Raw genomic sequence first — 13,945 nt, 5'->3', positions numbered from 1 at the left:
ATTACAGGTGTAAATAATCAAAGAATTTCCTCTTATTTTCTGGAGACAAGAATAAGTTGATTAAGAACCAGCATTCAGGAAAAATAATCTCACCCGTTTCTACCTTCCTGTGGTAGAGGATTGGTAAACAAATTGGTGGCACTATGCGGCAGATTTGATAAGTTTTCGATTCTTAACACGTTTCCTTCCTACCCTACTTTCTGACTTACAGCCCCCTTCTTTCTTTGATATTAACATTTTTCTTTTTTAAAATTAAAACCCAAACCTCTTATTTTAGTTGTGAGATTGCATTAGAACTGTGCTTATCATAAGGTCTGAGAACTCAAACAAGATTTCATTAAATGTCAGGTTTTTTCATCTTTTGCCATTTGCTAAGCAATAGAACTTAAGCCTAAATGATTTTGTCCCATAATCAGTTTTATCTCATATCTGTTATAGTGATGGATATTATTATTACCATTTTACAGAAAAGATGAACAAACTGTGACTCACAGCGTTAAAAGATTTAACGTCACTGCTTGATCATTTTGCTATCATGAGACTATAGAGTTGTTGGTCTTTGTATTCTGATTTTGTTTATATTACTTTTTATCTCTCTTGTTTTTCCTCTCCCTTGCGTTGTAGGTTTCATCCACCTCTTTCTTCTTCTCTCTTTACCTATTGCACCCTCTACCCCTATACACACACTAGATTTTTTATATCCCAAGAAAAAAAAATTGTTGGAGCTCTCTTCCTATAGATTATCAGCATGATTTACTCCCTTACCTCCTGGAAGATTTTGATCAAATATCTTGGATTACCTTTTCTGTGAGGCCTTCTCTGACTATCATGTTTAAAATTAAATCTTTTGAGACAGTCTTGCTCTGTTGCCTGGGCAAGAGTGCCCTGGCGTAAGCCTAGCTCACAACACCCTCAAACTCCTGGGCTCAAGCAATCTTTCTGCCTCAGCCTCCTGAGTAGCTGGGACTAGAGACATGTGCCACCATGCCCCGCTAATTTTTTCGATATATATTTTTAGTTGTCCAGCTAATTTCTTTCTATTTTTTTAGTAAAGACAAGGTCTCGCTCTTGGTCAGGCTTGTCTCGAACTCCTGACCTCAAGCAATCCTCCCACCTCGGCCTCCCATTGTGCTAGGATTACAGGCGTGAGTCACCAAGACCAGCCAAAATTAAATCTTTCTTGCCACCCCTTCCCAGGTCTATTTTCTGTATGCAACTTTTTACCTCTAATGAGTCATATAATTTACCTATTTTTTGTTTAGCTTTTATCTCCTCTCACTAGAGTGTAAGCTCCATGAGGTTCCAAATTGTTATTATTTTGTTTCAGGGTTGTAGTCCCAGCTCCTACAGTAGTATTTGGCATTAGGAAACAATTGATAAACATTTATGGAATGAATGAATAAACCACTATATCCTCATCTTTTGATTTTTTTATTACCTTCCACATAATAATTACCATTTGGTTGGATTTAATTGCTTTTAAATAAGAATTCTGGTTTCTGAAAAAGGTTCTAATTTTGTCTTCCAAAATTCTGTGAGTGAAAAATATATTTTTTCCTAAGCAGTTATCTCTGTTTTCTTTTTCTTTCCATTTTATTTTTAATGAAATTGATAGTAAGTTTCAAAATATTATAAGTTGTTTTTCTAAAACTTAGCATTTTATAAAAGTTTTCTTTTTCCTGTTTTTTCCTTGAATTTATCTAATTTTCATGTGTTGGGGTTATCAAAGCTACTAATTTCCACATACTCTTTAAAACTGTCAGTAGAAGAGGAAAAACCTTTAGATTTTTTTTCAGTTGAGATTCGTTATCAGTTGGTAACATGGAAGCAATATTAAGAGTAATTTGATTTGTAATCACTTTTTTTTTACTTTCAAAGTATAACATTAAGGGGGTACAAATGTTTTTGTTACATGTATTGCTTTTATAATGCTTGATTCATGGCTATAAGTGTGCCGATTACCCAAATAATGTTCGTTGTATCCATTAGGTAGGTTTTTGCCCCTTTCTGCCTCCCCTCTCCCCCCTGCTTGAGTTCAACTAAGTTTTACATTCCTCTGTGCCCATGTGTGCTCATCAGTTAGTTCTAGTTTAATAGTGAGTACATGTGGTGTTTGTTTTTCCATTCTTGTGATACTTCACTTAGGATAATGATCTCCAGTTCCATCCAAATTGTTGCAAAAGGCATTAATTCATTTTTTTTTATGGCTGAGCGCTACTCCATGATACACATATGCCACCTTTTTTTAATCCACTCATGAATCGATGGGAACCTGGGTTGATTCCACATCTTTGCAATTGTGAATTGTGCTGCAATGAACATTCAAGTACAGGTGTCTCTGATAAAATGACTTTGTTTTTCATTTGAATAGATACCCAGTAGTGGGATTGCTAGATTGAATGGTAGGTCTACTTTTAGTTCTTTGAGGAATCTCCATACTCTTTTTCCATAGAGGTTGTACTAATTTGCAGTCCCACTAACAGTATATAAGCATTCCTTTTTGTCTACATCCATGCTAATATCTGTTGTTATTAGACTCTTTAATAAAAGCCATTCTAATGGGTAAGGTGATATCTCATTGTGGTTTTTTTTTGTTTTTTTGTTTTTTTGTTTTTTTTTTGAGACAGAGTCTCGCTTTGTTGCCCAGGCTAGAGTGAGTGCCGTGGCGTCAGCCTAGCTCACAGCAACCTCAAACTCCTGGGCTCGAGCGATCCTTCTGCCTCAGCCTCCCGGGTAGCTGGGACTACAGGCATGCGCCACCATGCCCGGCTAATTTTTTATATATATCAGTTGGCCAATTAATTTCTTTCTATTTATAGTAGAGACGGGGTCTCGCTCTTGCTCAGGCTGGTTTCAAACTCCTGACCTTGAGCAATCCGCCCGCCTCGGCCTCCCAAGAGCTAGGATTACAGGCGTGAGCCACAGCGCCTGGCCTCATTGTGGTTTTAATTTGCACTTCCTTGATGATTAGTGACATTGAGCATTTTTTCTTAAGTTTATTGGCCATTTGTCTGCCTTCTTTTGAAAAGCTTCTGTTCATGTCTTCTGCCCACTTTTTAATGGGGTTGTTTGTTTTTTCTTGTTGATTTGCTTGAGTTCTTTGTAGATTCTGGATATTAGCCCTTTATCAGATGTATATTGTGAATAGCTTGTGAATATTTTCTCCCATTCTCTAGGTTGTCTATTTGCTCTGTTGGTTATTTTCTTAGCTGTGCAGAAGCTTTTTAGTTTAATCAAATCCCATTTATTTATTTTTGTTGTTGTTATACAATCACTTCAAAAACTGTTTGGCACTATCTACTAAAATTAAACATATACATACCCTATGTTCCAGCAATTCCATTTGTAGTTTTATACTCACCAGAAAGATATGCCAAAAGACGTGTGCAAGAGAATGTTCCTAGCAGCATAATTCATAACAGCTTAAAACTGGAAGCGACCATAATGTTCACCAACAGAGTAAATAAATTAATTATGATATATTCATACAATAGAATGATATACAGCAACAAATTGATTACTGCTACATGCAATAGGATGGATGGATCTCCTGGACATAATGTAATGTTGAGCTAAAGAAGCCAGACATAAAAGAGAAGATACTGTTTAGTTCCATTTATATAAAGTTCAAAAATAGGAAAAACTAAATCTGTGGTAAATAGAAGTCAATGGTAGTGGTTGTTTTGGGGAAAGGTGTAATTACTGGGAATGCCACCAATGGTGTTTCTAGAGTTCTGGCAGTGTTCTATATCTGGATCTCAGTGGTGGTTAAATGGGTGTGTTTATTGTAAAATTCCATTGAAATGTACTTTTTTTTTTTTTTTTTTTTTTGAGACAGAGTCTCAATTTGTTGCCCAGGCTAGAGTGAGTGCCGTGGAATCAGCCTAGCTCACAGCAACCTCAAACTTCTGGGCTCAGATGATCCTCCTGTCTCAGCCTCCCAATAGCTGGGACTACAGGCATGCACCACCATGCCCAGCTAATTTTTTGTATATATATTTTTAGTTGTCCAATTAATTTCTTTCTATTTTTAGTAGAGACAGGGTCTTGCTCAGGCTGGTTTTGAACTCCTGACCTCGAGCAATCCGCCCACCTCGGCCTCCCAGAGTGCTAGGATTACAGGCGTGAGCCACCGTGCCCAGCTGAAATGTACATTTTAGATGTCCTTTACTGTATACATGTTGTGCCTCAATTTTTAAAAAATACTTGTATTATGCGCCCCTACCCACTCTGAAGTAAGTTTAGTAACAGAAATACATCTATACATCTAGAAATCTGTTTAATCCTGATCTTGACCCATAAATAGTTGTGAGCTTTCTACTTTTGGCACAACACTCTGAAATGTGTGGTGTTCACAGTGAATTATATATTCCATATTTTTATATATTTTTTTCATTGTCAAAAACACCTTAAAAAAAGAATGACTGCCTTTTAAACTTTATTACAAAGATTGTTAATTTAGTAATACTTTTTTTTCTAAGGTGAGGCAGATAGTCCTAACACATGACCTTGCACATAGAAAATACTCTTTAGGCTTCACTAGTAGAATATGCCATGGTTTGATTGCTAAGGGCCAACCTGCCTGAACAGGCTACATGACGACCTCAGAGCACAACCTGTTGTGAGGAAAGTGAGTTGTTTCTGTAGAGCTCTGATTCAGCATTGGAAGCTTATGCTCACAGTTTTCTTCACTGTTCTCTAGATTTATATTTTTAAGTGAAAAAAATCATATCGATCAATTCTCACATAATTTTTGAAAGGTGTAATTTGGATGAAGTGCCGTGAAGCCCACTCCAGGCACAATTGCCTTTTATCAATGACTTTTGGACCTACCCCCCGCCCCATAGCCCACAAAATGTATTTTGTGTAACTGAAATAAATGTTTCACAAAACAGTATATTCTTGGCCAGGCGCGGTGGCTCACGCCTGTAATCCTAGCACTCTGGGAGGCAGAAGCGGGAGGATTGTTCAAGGTCAGGAGTTTGGTGGCTCACGCCTGTAATCCTAGCACTCTGGGAGGCAGAAGCGGGAGGATTGTTCAAGGTCAGGAGTTCGAGACCAGTCTGAGTAAGAGTGAGACCCCCGTCTCTACTAAAAATAGAAGGAAATTAATTGGCCAACTAAAAATATATAGAAAAAATTAGCCGGGCATGGTGGCGCATGCTTGTAGTCCCAGCTACTCGGTAGGCTGAGGCAGCAGGATTGCTTGAGCCCAGGAGTTTGAGGTTGTTGTGAGCGAGCCTGATACCATGGCACCCTAGCCCAGGCGACAGAGTGAGACTGTCTCAAAAAATATATATATATATTTTATATATATATTATATATATATTATATGTATCTATATAGATATAGTTGTATCACATGTGCATTCTCACAGTTTTATTCTAATTAAAAAGCAAGATGCAATTTGTGATCAACTAAATTTTCATAATGAAATCTAGTTAAATGAAATTGCACTAGATAATACAAATAGATGAGTATGAACAAGAATAAAATCTGAATTTTATTTTCAAATTTTTAGTTATATCTAGTATTCAGTACTTAATAAATTTAGCTAGTTGCCAAAATAAGTGTTTCTTACCATTTCAAAGAACAGTCACAGCCTTCTTTACTTCTGATAATTTTTAGGCATACCGTCATTGATTTTGATAGATAAGAGATCTGATTTTTATATTTCATGATTTATACATAATCTCTTCTTAAAACTTATAAATCTGGCCGGGCGTGGTGGCTCACGCCTGTAATCCTAGCACTTTGGGAGGCCAGGCGGGCGGATTGCTCAAGGTCAGGAGTTCGAAACCAGCCTGAGCGAGACCCCGACTCTACCAAAAATAGAAATAAATTAATTGACCAACTAAAAATATATATACAAAAAAAAAAAATTAGCCGGGCATGGTGGCGCATGCCTGTAGTCCCAGCTACTCGGGAGGCTGAGGCAGTAGGATCACTGAGCCCCGGAGATTGAGGTTGCTGTGAGCCAGGCTGATGCCACGGCACTCACTCTAGCCTGGGCAACAAAGTGAGACTCTGTCTCAAAAAAAAAAAAAAAAAAAAAACTTATAAATCTCTCAGCTATTTTCAGAATAAAATTTTTTTGCTTTTCTGAAATGTGTTCATGTGATGCATTCTATTTGCAGTATTACAGAGTTTTATCCTAATTTCTGATATATAGAAATTCCAATGCTCATCTCTGATTTTATAGTTGGCTTGATCCAATTGTATAAGCCACCGGCTAGAATTAATAGCATCTTGTTTTGGGGAGTAGTTACACAACTCAGTTCTGATCACTTTTTGTTGGTAAATGCATGTGTATTTTGTTATCCAACATCTTGTACCTAGTAATTTAAAATTTATTAACTGTTTTCTTTTATGATCACTTTATTTCACCAATATCCCTATCTTTTCTTCTAGAATTTATTTCTTAACCACAATCTTTATCCCGTAAATGTGATTAAGATCATTATGTCATAGTTCAAAAACAGAATAAATAGTATGCTTCAGTTATTTAAAGGGAACCTACTCAAATATGAAATATTGAAATGTAAGCAGTTGCTTTAATGATATTAAGGAAGTCAACAATAAGATAAAATATTTTGTTCACTTTGAATTCAATTAATTAATGCTCTCATTTTTAAATGAAGGTAACTCATAGAGCCCTGAAAACAGGTAGAAAATAGTGATTAAGACACTTTTTAATCTAGGTTCAAGGGGAAAGATTTAAAGATTATGAGTTATAATTCATTATAGAAGATTGAATTACATTGCAGTTTCTGTGAAGATAATAGTTAATTGTACCCTTTAATTGTATTATTCTCTATGTATATGTATTTCATTTTAGAAAATATTTAAGTACATGGTTATTAGAGTCTTATTAACAAGTTATTGGGCCAGGCGCGGTGGCTCACGCCTGTAATCCTAGCTCTCTGGGAGGCCGAGGCGGGAGGATTGCTCGAGGTCGGGAGTTCAAAACCAGCCTGAGCAAGAGCGAGACCCGTCTCTACTATAAATAGAAAGAAACTAATTGGCCAACTAATATATATAGAAAAAATTGGCCGGGCATGGTGGCGCATGCCTGTAGTCCCAGCTACTTGGGAGGCTGAGACAGAAGGATCGCTTGAGCCCAGGAGTCTGAGGTTGCTGTGAGCTAGGCTGACGCCACGGCACTCACTCTAGCCTAGGCAACAAAGTGAGACTCTGTCTCAAAAAAAAAAAACAAAAAAACAACAAGTTATTGTTTGAGAGTCATTGTCCACTATACTGAAACAGCTTATAATATTAAGTCATCATTACTGTTTAGTTCTATTTCTGCCTAATAGAGTTTTAGTTGCTTAGCATACATATTTGACTAGGACACAGGAACCAGGAAGTAATTTTTAGGTGGTCCAAATATTTCACGAATATAGTATATTGTAACATAAATTCCCATTACACATAAGGAATTATTATTTAAACAGTTGCTCTGTGGTTTTTAATGTTGGCTATGGAGTCACTTAGCATCAAATCCAAGAAGAACATTATTAGCTCAGCAGAAATTTTAACATATATGGTCATGCACTACTTAAGGACATTTCAGTGTGAGACTGCATATTAATGGTGGTCCTTTAAGATTATAAGGGAACTGAAAAATTCCTATGGTCTAGTGACTTTGTAGCTGTCATAACGTGGTAGTGCAATGCATTACTCACATGTTTGTAGTGATGCTGGTGTAAACAAACATACTGCACTACCAGTCATATAAAAGTAAAACACATGCAATTATGTATAGTATATAACACTTGATAATTAATGACTATGTTACTGGCTTATGTATAATATTTACGTACTATACTTTTTATCTTTGTAGAGTATATGCCTTCTGCTTATATTTTTTAAAAAGTTAACTGTAGGCCGGGCGCGGTGGCTCACGCCTGTAATCCTAGCACTCTGGGAGGCCAAGGTGGGTGGATTGCTCGAGGTCAGGAGTTCGAAACCAGCCTGAGCAAGAGCAAGATCCCGTCTCTACTATAAATAGAAAGAAAACTAATTGGCCAACTAATATACATAGAAAAAAAAATTAGCCGGGTATGGTGGCACATGCCTGTAGTCCCAGCTATTTGGGAGGCTGAGGCAGAAGGATTGCTTCAGCCCAGGAGTTAGAGGTTGCTGTGAGCTAGGCTGATGCCACGGCACTCACTCTAGCCTGGGCAACAAAGTGAGACTCTGTCTCAAAAAAAAAAAAGAAGTTAACTGTAAAATAACCTTAGACAGGTCTTTCAGGAGGTAATCCAGAAGAAGCCGTTGTTATCACAGTAGAAGACAGTTGCATGCATATTATTACCCCGATCATCTTCCAGTGGGACAAGATGTAGAAGTAGAAGACAGTGATAGTGCTGATCCTCACCTTGTATGGGCCTAAGTTAATGTGTGTATTTGTGTTTTAGTTTTTAGCAAAAAAACTCAAAAAGGCCAGGTATGCTTCTAATCCCAGCACTTTAGGAGGTCAAGGTGGGAGAATCATTTCAGGCCAGGAATTTGAGGCTGTAGTGAGCGATGATCATATCACTGCTCTCCAGCCTGGGTGACAGAGTAAGACTCTGTTAAAAAAAAAAAAAAACTCCAAAAGTAAAAAATAAAAATTTAAAAATTAAAAGTAGAAAAAGCTTATAGGCCAAGCACGGTGGCTCACGCCTGTAATCCCAGCACTCTGGGAGGCCGAGGCGGGCGGATAGCTCAAGATCAGGAGTTTAAAACCGCCTGAGCAAGAGCGAGACCCCATCTCTACTATAAATAGAAATAAATTAATTGGCCAACTAATATATATATAGAAAAAAAATATTAGCCGGGTATGGTGGCATATGCTTGTAGTCCCAGCTACTTGGGAGGCTGAGGCAGGAGGATCGCTTGAGTCCAGGAGTTGGAGGTTGCTGTGAGCTAGGCTGACGCCACAGCACTCACTCTAGTCTGGGCAACAAAGCAAGACTCTGTCTCAAAAAAAGAAAAAAAAGCTTATAGAAAAAATTTTTTAAATAAATTTAGTGTAGCCTAAGGATACAAGAGTTTATAAAGTCTATAGTAGTGTACTGTAATGCGCGAGGCCTTCACATTCGCTTACCACTTACACACTGACTTGCATAGAGCAACTTCCAGTCTTGTATGCACCATTCATACATAGTAAGTGCTCTATACAGGTATACCATTTTATAAATCTCATACCATATTTTTACTGTTCTTTTTCTATGTTTATGTTTAGATAAATATCGTTGTGTTCCAATTACCTACAGTATTCAGAACAGTAACATACTGCACATGGTTGTACCCTAGGAGCAATAGGCTATACCAAATAGCCCAGATGTGTAGTAGGTTCTGGGTTTGTGTAAGTACACTATGATGTTCGCACAATGACAAAATCGTGTAACAATGCGTTTCTCGGAATGTTTCCCCATCATTAAGCCATGCTTGACTCTAATGGGTTAAGAAGGCAGGTAATTTAAGCTTCCATAAGATATTCACCAAATACACATTTATCTCTAGTAAGATTACATTTGTTCAGCTCATTTAGGGATTTTCTTTTGCTTTTATTTATTTATTTTTTTGAGACAGAGCTGCACTCTGTCACCCAGGCTAGAGTGCTATGGCATCAGCTTAGCTCACAGCAACCTCAAACTCCTGGGCTCAAATGATCCTCTTGCCTCAGCCTCCCAAGTGGCTGGGGACTACAGGCGTGCACCACCATGCCCGGCTAATTTTTTCTTCTATTTTCAGTTGTTTGACTAATTTTTTCTATTTTTAGTAGAAACAGGCATCTCACTTTTGCTCATGCTGGTCTCAAACTCCTGACCTCAAGCAATCTTCCTGCCTCGACCTCCCAGAGGGCTAGGATTACAGGCGTGAGCCACCATGCCCTGCCTCTTTTGCTTTTAAAGAGATCTTTTTATATGGTCACTCATCATGAAAATGAAAAGATTACTATAAAATCAAAAGGTTGACCATTTGAAGATAAATGTTATTTCACATATTTCAATTCAAGTTTACAACATTAGATTCAAACATTAATATTTTGCAGAGTAAGTATAATTAGCCTTGTAGTTTTTCTTCTCCCTTAATCATAAATCTTTCATAGGGAAAAGAAATGTGAAGCAAGAATCAAGAATCCTACAGATGGCTCACGCCTGTAATCCTAGCACTCTGGGAGGCCAAGGCGGGAGGATTGCTCGAGGTCAGGAGTTCGAAACCAGCCTGAGCAAGAGCGAGACCCTGTCTCTACTATAAATAGAAACGAATTAATTGGCCAACTAATATATATAGAAAAAATTAGCTGGGCATGGTGGTGCATGCCTGTAGTGCCAGCTACTTGGGAGGCTGAGGCAGTGGGATTGCTTGAGCCCAGGAGTTTGAGGTTGCTGTGAGCTAAGCTGATGCCACAGCACTCACTCTAGCCTGGGCAACAAAGCGAGACTCTGTCTCAAAAAAAAAAAAAAAAATCCTACAGAATATTTAACCTTAAGGCTCTGTTTTTCTTTATTAGTCCTTGAAATCTCAGTGATAAGGAACTACTGTCTTCAACTCATAGCTGTCAGCTAAAAAGAATTGTAAAAAGAAAAAAAAAAGGAATTACTATAACTGTTCCTAGTCTTCTTATAATGTTTGGGAAAATGGTTTTTTTGTCTCCTGTTCTTTCAGAAGCATGATTGGTTATGTACATACATAATCACTGTGGGTGGGGATGGGAGATAATTTTATATACCTGTAATTAGTTTATTTTTGTGGGGAAAAAAGGGTACAAAATAATATGTAATTACTAATCATAAATGCATGCTACTTATTTAGGCAGAGTTAGAGAATGAAACTGTCCTCAGGCGCTTAAATTGTGAAATAGGTAAAAGTTGTGAAATGTGAATACAGAGAAATGAAACTATTAAAAGGAATTTGTTTTTAGTTGTACAGATTTTTGAAAAATTGAAGAGTGACCATTGAGGAAGTAAGCAAATTGGACTTGTTACATTGTTCTCACAAATACTCCAAAACTATTAAAATGAAATATTAATTTCCTTTGATGTTTAACTTGATCCTTGAATACTGAACATACTAATTTGTTTGGTGATCTTTTTTTCTTCAGTTTTTCTTAAAATATTGTTTATAATTGGTGTACATTTTTACTTATTTATTTTACTTGGAATAGCAAATTTTGTTTAAAATAGTTTTTTTAAACCTTAGTAAAAAGGTTTTAGTGTTTTTTTTGTGTGGTAGGTGGGTGTAGGTGATAAGAGTTGGGTTTATTAACAAATAATATACATAGAATACTTTCTCCCTCTTTATATTTTAAAGGCAAGTAGAAATATATACTTTAATTCATGGACAATATTATTCTAAAATCAACATAATAAGAAAGAGCTGCCAAAGTATATAAATAATGAAAAGACACTCAAGTTGTTTTTAAAAAAAATAAAGAACTTTTAAAACTACAAAGCTCAAAGGAAAATAAAATTGCATTTGACATGCAGAACATTTGGGGCAATGAAAGAATAATGTTTTCAATAAAATTTTTAAATAAAGTATTTAAAACCATATCAGTAAGTTTTATACATAAAGATTTAAAAGTAAAATAAATTTAAAATAAAATGTAATTGTGTTTATGAAATCTAAACATCTTTACTACTGTAAAATATTTTAGATTTGGTATAAATACTAATATAGTGCTTCCCTGAGTTTGTTTTCAAAACACTGGCAAGGGAAAAAAATCAAGAAAATATTCTGTCAAACTGCATATTCTGCTATGTTCATTTCTTATAATAAAAACAATAGTGTAGACTTGATATTCAATAAATGTTTGGATTATTTGATATATAATGTAATTTTGATTCTGAAAATATTGTGAAAGATCTGGAAAAATTTTAGAAACTAAAAGTAGCATGGTCACTGTGTATGTTAAATACATAATAAAATTTATGAAATTCATTTTAGTAGATGACTTTTACTCTTTTTAAAAAATGAAACTGTCTGTTAAAAAGGCACTTTAACTTGTTATCTTTGCAATACATGCCCACTTCAAATTTAAAAAAGGGGGGGTAAAAGGTTTCTACTTTGTTTGTTTGGAAAAATTAACTCTTTGCTCAAATAAAGATTTTCAAAGCACCCTTAAGGATAACTAATGAGGAGCACCCAGTCATCAGAAAGAACAAGGAGTCTGTTTTTCTTTGTTCTTGTCTAATTTCTGTTAAGTAAAGAAATTCTGCCCCAAAGGGGAAAAAAGCCTTCTTACTTATTATTCTACTTCGTTAATAATGGTTGCTGTATTAGTTGACTTCTTTTTCAGGATCTTTTTAAAATGTGTTTCTTTGAACTTCTGTAGTCTTAAATACCTTTTTTTGTGTATTAGGTGACATGCATAATGTTTAATCATTTTTTCTTTATATAAACCAGTTGGTATAATCATTCCTGTGTTCTCATTTAAACTTGTATAGGTATGTATGTATCTATGTAGTAGAAAAATGCCATCAGTTTGAAATGATAGCACAATCTTAGTCATTTGATTTAAATAAATAGGAGATTCTAAAGCCTTGAAGTCAAAATAAAAGAAAACTAGACACCAAATCTCCTAATTATACTTTGTGGATCTTTTCTAACCATTTAATGCAGAAAATCTAATTTTATATAATAGGGACTACATAAATGCTGTGATAGAAAAATATTCCTGCCTATATCTGACTTGGAAAATTTATTTATAAAAAATGAGTACCTTTACAATAAAATTTGTATACTTTTTTTGTTTATTTTTCCTTTTCTTAGCAGTTGAGTACAATCTTGTGTCTCATTGAAAGTGGATTTGCTATGAAGATCTTAGAAGCTGTAAAGGAAGGCATTTTCCTGATTTTATCTTTAATTCTTGGGCAATAGTAATTAAAATTTTATAACTGGTTTATAATCTAATAGTATTATGTTGATACTTTAAACACCTAAAACATTTCTCTTCATTATGGCTTGCCAGTTTTTATTTAGTGCTTTGATTGGATTACAAGTTTAGTAATTTAGAGACTAGTTATGTACATTTTTTTCTTTTTTTTTTAATTTATTTCTCTTTTCTTTTTTTTTCTTTTTTTTCTTTTCAAGTCATATGGGATAATTATATACATTTTAAAAATAAATAGAACTAATTTGTTTTAAAATAAGCTTTCAACGAAAACTGATTTCATTATGTATTTTTTTTTCTGTGTGTTAAGGCAAGTGAATCATTATCTATTCTTAAACAGTTTCAGAATCAGTAGAAATCAGTTTTGCATACTTAATGCAATAGATGTTGAGAAAGAAGTTTTCAGTTAGAAATCTGAATTAAAACAGAAAATGCCCTTTGCTGCAGTCATTCAGCTTTTTTAAAATATTAAATCTGATATAACTGACTTACTAAAAATAGAAGCCTAGTCCAAAAAAGAAAAATTTAATTCTCTCTCTGGAAATAAATTATAAAATTGCAAAATTTTGTTGTAGAATTTAACTAATGATTAACTTTGAGAACCTATATACTTGAACTTGAAGGTATATTGACTAGTAATATCTTTTTAAATGTAGTTTATTGGTTTAATTCTTTTGACTTTCTCACCATCCTCAGCAAGTACGGGAAGTTGTTGTTTTCTTTTGTTTTGTTTTTTAATTTAATTATTGCCTACTGTTGTAACTTGGTATGGCTATTCTACTTAGTATTATTTGTCAAAGTTTTTAAAAGTGGGAATACACACATTCTGTGTGGATTAGAGATATATATTTTTCAGCCCAGTTTGCTTTTCTGGCTTTAAACCTCATTTCTGTTCTGCGAAGGATCCTTTTAGCTTCTGTATTCTGACCTGTCTATAGGATTATTATCTATTAGCACGTTGGACTATGGAGAGAAGTGTTTCTATGAAGACTTTATTAAAAAAGCATTCACACATTAGCTGATTTTGTTTAATCTTACGAACTATTTTCATTGGAATT

At 35.1% G+C, this 13,945-nt stretch overlaps 1 protein-coding gene across 2 annotated transcripts in view; it reads left to right on the top strand.

The window, feature by feature from the left end:
• The window catches only part of VMP1 (vacuole membrane protein 1), a 116,547-nt gene that overhangs the window by 69,149 nt on the left and 33,453 nt on the right, over positions 1–13,945 (top strand). The gene's annotated exons all lie outside the window — the stretch shown is intronic.

This window comes from Microcebus murinus, chromosome 18, assembly GCF_040939455.1.
Source record: "Microcebus murinus isolate Inina chromosome 18, M.murinus_Inina_mat1.0, whole genome shotgun sequence".
NCBI lineage: Eukaryota > Metazoa > Chordata > Mammalia > Primates > Cheirogaleidae > Microcebus > Microcebus murinus.
This window is presented reverse-complemented; position numbering and strand designations above follow the sequence as displayed.